Here is a 9791-nt window from a genome sequence, read left to right on the forward strand (position 1 = left end):
TATTTTAAAGTGATAATAACCTGTTAATGGTGACGGCTGCTCCTCAGCATACAAAACATTAGCACATGTGAAACGGCCCTTGGATCATATGGTTACCTTTCCAGAAACAGAAAACAATTCAATCTCCTTGCTATGTCACAAAAAGACTTCTACAAACTGGTCCTCATCCACTTTGTAGAGCTTGGGTCCAATCATTCATTCTTTCTGCTGTTCATTCAGATTCAACAAAACTAGTTTGATAATTGTACTGTCCACTGCGCTGTGCTTAACCCTTTCAGCTTTGCATGTATTGGTTCATGTGCCAGAAAAGACTCCTACCTACATTTCCACAGTGCTTGCTTCTTCTAATGCAGATTCCAGATTCCATGCTTATGATATCTCAAAGAGGACATTATTAATGTTGACATCTTAAGAAACATCTACAGGCACTATGACGGCATGTGATTTTTTCTAAAAAAGTGATACATAGAGAGAGATAGAGATCTTCCTTCTGCTGATTTACTTCCCAAATGTCCGCAATGACTAAGGTGGAGTCAGGCCAAAGTCAGGAGTTTCTTTCATGTATGCCACATCAGTGATAGGGGCCCAGGAAATCGGGCCATTTTCTGCTACCTTCTCATGTACATCCATAGGAGGCTGGATCAGAACTAGAACAGCCAGGATACAAACTGGTGGCTTAGCTTACTGCATCACAAGAATGGTTCAAATGCACATGAATTTTATGATAGAGGTTATTATTATCTAAGGTAATCCCACTGCGGTGGGCACTTGGTGTGGTATTCAGCATGCTGCTTGTGTTGGACATATTCTATAAAATGGTAGGTCAAGTAATATGTCTCACATATACATCGTAGACCCAACATGATTTCTGCCCAGTAAGGGAGTGACCTTCCTGTCTTTCAAGTAAACAAAACACAAACATGAAGCAAAAGGGTTCCTAAAGCTTTGTTCTTTAAAAACAAGTCATTTTATTTCTTCTATCTCTATCAGATTATAAACACCATGAGAAAAGGTAATTTGTCTATTTTTTACTCCACCTCTAATACATAGAAAAACATTTGAGCCCATACACCATACTCACCAAATATTTGGAATAAATTAAAAATTAGCATAGCATTAAAAATATATTTCAAAATGTCTAAATGATACAATTACATATCAACCTAGAGTAAATGCATTTGTGCTATCAGTATATCCCTAAATAAAAGTTTTTACTCTTCATTTTAATTATGCAAAATTTTCCATGTAGAAGTTCATGTAGTGCGATGGCCATAATGAATGAACTTTCAAATTTTTCTTATTCTTATTTTTCTTATTCAGTTTCACTTACAAGTGTTTTTGTTGATGAAATGTGATATAATTAAAGTACTACATAACCAAAGATTAAAAAGCATGATTTAGAAATCAAATTTTGTGTTTTAGTAATATATCAGGACTATCTAATGGGTATTATTAATTACAATTGCATAAAATAGGACACTCATTTGACACCTAGGAAAAAAATTAATCCATACTGTTATGGGACACTTTCAATGCACATCATTCCAACGATACATTTTATAATGTTTTTCTTCTAATTTCAAAATTGTTTCCATATGTTAAATTATAATTGTATAAAAGCCATCTTGTTTCTGAACTTGTTTTATGCCACTGTAAGCCTCTAGAACATCATATGCAGTGTGCAAGCCTGATTTTCAGAAAAAACATTGCAGAGAGCAGTGGAAATTAGAAAATGTATTCATCTGATTGTGAAGCATTCTTTACGGTTACATGTCTTGAATAAAATTTAGCTTTTATTTTCAGAACCATATAGACAATCTTATATAGATTCTTATTATCTTCTTATGGTAGCTAATATGTATTATTTAAAATAATTACTCTTCTGTAACTTCAAAAGCAAGGGGATAATAGTTGGCACAGTTCCTTATATTTTAGATCACTCCCTACATTGCTTTCTGGATGACTGCATTGTCATGAATTCCAATAGATTTATTCACTGTTTCTCAAATAACTAGACTTCACTGCACCATAAATAATCCTTTTAATGAAACTTTAGCCACCTGTTAGTGGTAATCACAAGAACGGTTTGAAGTTGCCATCCATTATATTTTTGATAAGCTTATAATAAATCAAGTTAACTAGACTTGACATTCTCTACCACATCTCCAGAAAAAGATTCTTTCATCTAGGAATTGGCTATCGATCCTTCTTTAAATACAGACTATTGGCTCCTGTGTAGCTACTGTATAGTCACAGTGTATACATCTCTCAAATTCAGAAAAGAACACTGTGATGTTCTCAACAAAAGTGTAATTTTAAAAATACCCAATCAGTGCATTTTAATCATGTGTGAGTTTAAAATGCAATTTGCAACTGGCCCTCTCCATAAATAGTATTTTCTCAATTCATTAAAAATCTCATCTACTGGGCCAATGCAGTAGATTAGGTTGGGTTTCAACCAGTGGTGCTGGGCTCTGGTTTGACTCCTGAATGCTCCACTTCAGATCCAGTTCCTGGCTTGTGGCTTGAGAAGGCGGAAGGAGATGGCTCAAGTTTTTGGGCCCCTGAACCCACACAGGAGACCACAAAGTGGCTCCTGGCTTCCGACCAGGCTCAGCTCTGGTCACTAGGCTATGTGGGGAGTGAACTATCAGATGAAAAGCTCTCTCTCTGTATAATCTCTGTGCAACTCTGCTTTTCAAATAAAAATAAAATGCATCTATAACAAAAGCCCAAGTATTCTTGCATATTAATAAGGGAACCTATATATTTTGAATTCCTCCATTATTAAAACAGATACAGTTTCTTTAAAATATAATGCATGACCATTCTAACCTGAGGTTGGTGAAGCTGTCCTGTGGGTTTCTGACACAAGGTTTGAATTTTTTCCCTGCCAGAAGGCAGCCCCATGCAGTTCTAAGGTAGTGACCATGCCAAAAAACAAAACAAAGCAAAATAAAATCAAACAAAAAAACATGAATTACACCGTAAACACTATGGGTATCATTTGCATTACCATGAGAGAAAGAGGAAATGTTGGGAAGCTCATGAACGTTCAAAGAAGGGGGAAAAAAATCAAAAAGATTGGTCTGAAGGCTAAGCTATATCACACGCAGTGCCAAGATGAGGAAATACAGATGAAAAAGACTATCAAGATACATGAAAAGAGAAACATCAAACAAAAAGAGCAATGAAAAGATTCTCTAGGGAGTAATACCAGCCTATTTGCCTGACAGAGAGGGACAGTTCTGAGCTAAAGTCCTTTCTATCATGATTAAACAAAAGGAAAGAGCAACGGGAGAATGGGAAGTCCCTCTGACTAAAGTTCGTGCCAGGGTAAAACAGAAGTATTAAAAGTTATTCAAACAGGAAAAAGAAAAAAGAAGAAGACATGGAAGAGAATGGTTACTTAGATCTGCTTTGTTGGAGATCATTTTACAGAAAAACCACCCAAGTATGAAAGATTAATGAGACCAATGGGCTTATATTTCAAGATAGCCCATGTAATACATTGAGAAATGAAAGCCACCTTCTGTCTGCCAATATGTGTATAAAACAAATCCACTATCCCATTCTACTAAAACTGGGTGTAACGGTCAAAGGCACTGTCACTGAGGTGAATGTGTGTGAGCTGGGCCTTGTGACACATGGTTGTATGGGGGAGATATGCCCAAGCTACCAACAATCCTGAAAATGATGGATTTATTAATGCAGTCTTACTCATTTGACAGCAGTTTCATATAAGTGACTTCTAGAATCATTACAGAAGAATACAGATTAAATGGGAAAACTGTCATTAATGCGACATTTCAGGAAACTACCCAACAGCCTTACTCCATAGTCAACAAGAGAGCTATTAACTAAGCTGTAAAAAAAAAAAAAATCCACTTCTAAAAAAAAGCAAACTATATAATGCAAGTGCTTTAAAACAAAAATATTGAAAATAGAGGTAAGTAAATCTAAATCGGGGCTGAGTTTCTTTCTTTCTAAAACTCTGTGTCCAAATATTCAGAGGTGTTTCTTCAAAGCCTATTTACACTACGAATCATAAATTTCAATACAAAGTAAACAAAGCTTTGAGCATTTCTTACTCTTTTCTAGTTGGAATAAAAAAAGAATAATTCATTTCTAAAGAATAAGAAAAGGCAACTTTTGATATAGCACCTCGTACAGCTAACCTGTCAAGCCTTTTAAATTATATAGTGGGATTGCCTTTGCTGACTGGCATACTTGTGGGACAACTGTACTAGTATCCATCCAAATATTCCGGAGTTTAAGGAATTTTCTGAACTTCATAAAATGACAGAACTAAGACAAAGCTTATAAAGTTGATATGATTAGATTGGCATATTATTATAGGTATGTTTCCCACAGGACAATTTTTATCTCCTTGCTTTTGTCAGCTAACAGGACTCAAAATCCAGAACTCATTTCATCCTTGTTGTGATTTTTTTTTTTTTTTTTTTTTTTTTTTTTTTTAGTTTTTGCCCTCTAACTACCAAAATGTACATGAAGCTTAAACTTAGTTCTTCAGCAATCAGACAAGCTTGAGCATCTCATTACTTTCAGGGCACACTGCTTTGAAGCTCCAGGTAAACTGATACTGATTTCTTACTTTAATGTTTCTAGTAAGCATTGATGATTCCCAGAAGTACTGCTCCTTTCCAATCACTTCATACAGATTGGGAAATGTTTCTATGAAAAGTCTGGAGTAGCATGCATGGATTTCCAAATAGGTTCATCTTTTAAATCCACATCACATTCAGTTTGAGTGTGTGTGTGTGTGTGTGTGTGTGTGTGTGTGTGTGTGTTCGTGCGAGTGTATGCATATCCATGGATCTGGCATTCTTAACACTTTTTTTGGTATTTCCACTGTGTCTTCAATGTAGGAGCGAACAGGCTACCTGACCTTTGATAAACAACAAGGTTAAGTCCAGTACTGCTGTGTAGGGATAAAGCTTGTGCCTGCAATGTTTGGTTTTAAATGCCAGCTGCTATACCTCTAAACTCAGCTCCTGTTAATGGCCTGAGAGAAGCAACAGCAGATGGCCCAGGTACTGAGGCTCCTGCACCCACACTGCAGACCAGCTCAAACTCCTAGGGTTATCCCTGATTCACCTCTGGCTGCCGTTGCTATGCAGAGGCAGAACCAGAGTACCACAGATCTTTCTCTGCCTCTCCTCTTTCTCACTCTGATTTTCAAATAAATAAATGTACCTTGAAAATAAATTAACGAAAAACTCCTAGAATCTCAACTATTCTTAAAAATATAGAATTTTCATATAAGTAAGGGGTAAGTATTTTTTTTTTTGCTCTTTTGTTCCAAATAATGTTTCCTGCCCAACTTAGTGTTAGCTGGCATTACTGACAACTTAGAATTATTTTTACGAGCTCAATGTCAAACACCATGATGTTTCTTAACGTAATTCAACATTGTTAATGAATGTAATAATTATACTTTTGGCCATATTTCTTCTTTTATGCTAATAATTTCGGGTAGATTCATCAGACAAGTGGAGCTGAGGCACTGTTTTCTGAACTGAGCAATAGCTCTTTGACAAATGCATCTATACGTTCTTAGAAATTTTATTTTAGCTATTCAAGGAATTAATAATTACTCTCCCAAACTTATGCAAAATCATATGATTTAAGTGCAACAAACAGCAATTTTTGTTTTAGTGCCAGAATACTGAAAAATAAGCTGTAAACTATTCTTTCTTAACAAAATGTGATTCAAAAGGAAATTAAATGTAGCACAGTTTTCCAAGAAATTCCTTAAGAATCATTACTTATTGGGCCCGGCAGCGTGGCCTAGAGGCTAAAGTCCTCGCCTTGAAAGCCCCGGGATCCCATATGGGCGCCGGTTCTAATCCCGGCAGCTCCACTTCCCATCCAACTCCCTGCTTGTGGCCTGGGAAAGCAGTCGAGGACGGCCCAATGCATTGGGACACTGCACCCGCGTGGGAGACCCGGAAGAGGTTCCTGGTTCCCAGCTTCGGATCAGCGCGTACCGGCCCGTTGTGGCTCACTTGGGGAGTGAAACATCGGACGGATGATCTTCCTCTCTGTCTCTCCTCCTCTGTGTATATCCGGCTTTCCAATAATAATAATAAAATATTTAAAAAAAATAATAATAAAAAAAAAGAATCATTACTTATTAACAAAGTAGATCACATACAATGATAACTTCATTTTTGCAATATGCATGTGTTAAACTCAAAGCATTTTCAACTAATAATAAGATTACAGTTTAGATAGTAATAATTTCTTCAAGACAGAAGGCAAATATTTAACATGGACTTCAATTTTTATTTTGCAAAAAAACTGAAAACTTAAAGCAATACAGACAAAATTATTCATGTTCCCACAAGCCCGTGTTAATAAATACATTTAGCTCATATATATATGTATATGAATAAAAGTATATATATGTATATATTTGTATACTTTAAAAAGCAATATAATTTTTAGGAGAGTTAATTGCAGTTCTATTTCACTCTGATTTACATTTTCATCACAAGTAATCATTTTAGCTAATCCCAAATCATGATTTTGATACATATACTAGGTAATGTAGCCTTCCCCCCACCTTTCTTTCTCTTCCTTGAAAACATGACTCATTTTTCAGCCCATCTTTTTTGACACTCCACACACACTTGGCCTGTTCTCCTTCCCAGCTCTGCCTCCATTCCTGACTCCTGTGTAGCACGTAAGACAAAGTTTAGAACTCCAGAACGGATGCCTGCAACATAGGAGGTGGCTTCTTTCAATGAGCCCTGCATGCATTCCTACAGTTCATTCTTTTTAAATTAAATGTTACTAGAAAAATTCCTAAGAATCAGAGTCACCACCTCAAAAGTGATTTTAATATTCCTGATAAACTGAAAAAGAGAAAACTTTGTTTCAGCAGTTGCTTAATAATCACGGCAACTAGTAACATTCACTTTAAGATGCTAATACACTCTGTTGTGCTAAACTGAAGAGGGATGGGCAAGTAAGAAACTTTCACAGCTTTCTTCAATAACCCCTATGAGAGTAGAAAAAACTCCAAATGGATGCTTTTTCCTTAATCTGGAAAACACATTAAAGAACTACAAAAGTCCAAGACACGTTTACTCAAGAAAAGTAGCTGACTCTTGGGAAAACAACTGAACCTTAGGACACTTTTAAATTTATTATTTCCTTATTTCCCCTCCTGATTCCTCTGTGAAGTTTGAATACCAATACTGAAGAGCCACTGGAGAGCACAGAAGAGGGTTGCTGTTCCTCCCAAGCCATATTCCCAATTAATTGTTATGATTTAACCTGTCAGACAGCTCTCTGAAGCTTTACCTGCCTCCCTCACCAGCCACCAGCCAGCCACCAGCCACTAGCCACCTGCATTGTTTAACACTCTTGTGTTTGCTCACTTCTTTGTGTGACTGGTTGGTTGGTTGCTTTTTATTTGGTGAGGTAGGGTGTACCAGGTTAGTCTGAGTTTAAATAAGCAGCATCTTTTTGGTGTGAATACAGCACCAGGTGAATCATTACATACACACAAACACACACACACACACACCGTTCTACATCTTGAACTTCCACTTGGTCCAGCCTTGTCCGTACAGTCACTTCCAAAAAGTCCCAGCGGATACAGCAGGATCCTCTGTCGTCTTTTTCACTGACAGTGAAACTGCAGTTTTGAGGCTGTAGGCCTGAGCAGAGTCCTTTCTTGCCTATGGGAGCAAATACGCTACCACAACTGCTGTCTCCCAAAGCATAGGTTTTAGTCTAACTAAGCAGCCCTGTGACTTTGAGGCCCTTGACTGATTCTGGCACTTGGAAATAGGAAATATGTTTCTGTGACTTATTGAGTGTCAGACTGGATGTGTGTGTGTGTGTGTGTGTGTGTGTGTGTATGTATGTGTGTGGGTTTGCTTTTAGCAAATATTTGACCTCAGAAATTGAGTATCTTGAAGTGCAGCGGCCAACAGTCTGATTACACAGGGTTTGCACGAAACCTCTCTTCTTAGTGCACTCCTGGGCACAGGCTGTCCCAAGCCTGCCATCACTCTCCCAGCCCATGCCTATCTTTATCTCTCTGGCTTGTTAAAAATATAACTTTAAAACACTACAAGTTTTTTTAAAAAAGAGAAGAGATAATTTTATTCCATGAAGAGGGCTTTTCAAATTAAGTTAGAAAAGTAGATATATATCATACATTTATTCATATTTCAACAGTTACCAAGTAGATATACAAAAACTGATTGTTTGTAAAAAATTAATAAGTGTTTAAAATTATTTTTACTTCTGTAAGAGATCACAAGATAAAGTATTTTATTGATAAACTGGCCTCACTGAAGTAAGATATGTATCTGCAGACTCAACAAGTTAAGAGAAGGTATGTGTATTCAACACACTACCTTTAGTTTTCTAATAAACTGATACACATTAAATAAAGTCATTTAAAAGGAAAAATGAATTAAACATATCCAGTTTCTGTTTAAATATGGTCATAAATGATTTTACACAAATACACATACATATCTACAAGTATGGAATTAGGCTAAGTGACGGCAATGAAGAAGAATTTTCACCCTCTTCCTAATATATTTTCTACTTTTTTCCCATTTTACAACTAGCATATTAACTGATTGGTTTGACACTGTAAGTTCAAAGAGTATGTCTTTTTATTTTCTATAATTATGATTCCTTCAGAGGTGGCTGAAATAACTATTTTCCTAGGAAGCTGAGTAGAATAGACACTGACAGGAAGGAGAAAGCACATCAAATAGTCCAGGTAAATTTTCTTGATCCAAGGGATAATAATGAGACTGCAACCCAGTGGATGCATATTTGCTTTTGTTCAGTGAGCATGGGTTCAGTGCTGTAACAAAATGGGTACGGAAGAGTGAACAGAAAATGAATTATAGCCATGGTTTTAAGCTTGAATGACAGGAAGGTCATGATAGCTTTAATGAAGAGAAAAACAGGCAAGTTCAAGTCATCAGAACACTTGTTTACAAAACTATATAAGTGTGATGAGCAAAAGGGAAGACAGATTAGAAACTTTGAAATTTTTTTTGACCAACTTTAAAAATTTCAATAGCAAGTGGAAAAAGAGAAGAGCACGCCTTTGGGATGAAGTGTGCCTATGCATCATTTGTTAACCTAAGTGCTTCATAGTAAATTTAGGAGTTGGAGTATAATAAATTTACATGTAAATAGGTTTGTAGTCTCCTGATTTTATGGTATATTTGCATTTATATATTTTTACAGTACGCATTGTAAAGTAATGCAGTACACACTAATACACACACACATATTCACATGCTCAGATAGTTGAGGATAGAAGGAGTAGTTTGTAATAAAATTGACATCTCCAAAGTTATGAGTCATTTGCTCCTTCCAACTGAATTTATATGCATAGAGTTGATATTTCAGATGTTATTTTTTCTGGTGAGACAGTCTTTTGGGACTTCAACTACTGGGGATAAAAGGAGTAGGATGTTGATAGAATTCAAAATGCTGTTTGAAGAGGCAAGCAAAAGTGGATCTCACTTATTACTTTCAAAAAAATTGTGGAAAATAGCAATCTCATGTCAATTATATTAAATGCACTTATTTTTATATTTTCAGCAGAGGGCTTTGAAATTTTAACAAGATTGATATGTAAATCATAAGTTATTATGATATGATTTTAATAACACCAACACATCAGAAAAAAGATAATTACCATCTTACACTTTCAGTCATCCTTGGAAAATTTAAAATGTGCAGTTGGGCTTAGGCATTTGGTAGTTGTCTAATATAGA

The 9791-nt window shown here is 36.0% G+C and overlaps 1 pseudogene; it reads left to right on the forward strand.

The window, feature by feature from the left end:
* Positions 1–2974: 2974 nt before the first annotated feature.
* On the forward strand, positions 2975–3744 carry LOC101529453 (ribosome biogenesis protein NSA2 homolog; annotated as a pseudogene).
* Positions 3745–9791: the final 6047 nt, after the last annotated feature.

The sequence above is a fragment of the Ochotona princeps genome, chromosome 19 (genome assembly GCF_030435755.1).
Source record: "Ochotona princeps isolate mOchPri1 chromosome 19, mOchPri1.hap1, whole genome shotgun sequence".
In the NCBI taxonomy this organism is placed as follows: Eukaryota; Metazoa; Chordata; class Mammalia; order Lagomorpha; family Ochotonidae; genus Ochotona; species Ochotona princeps.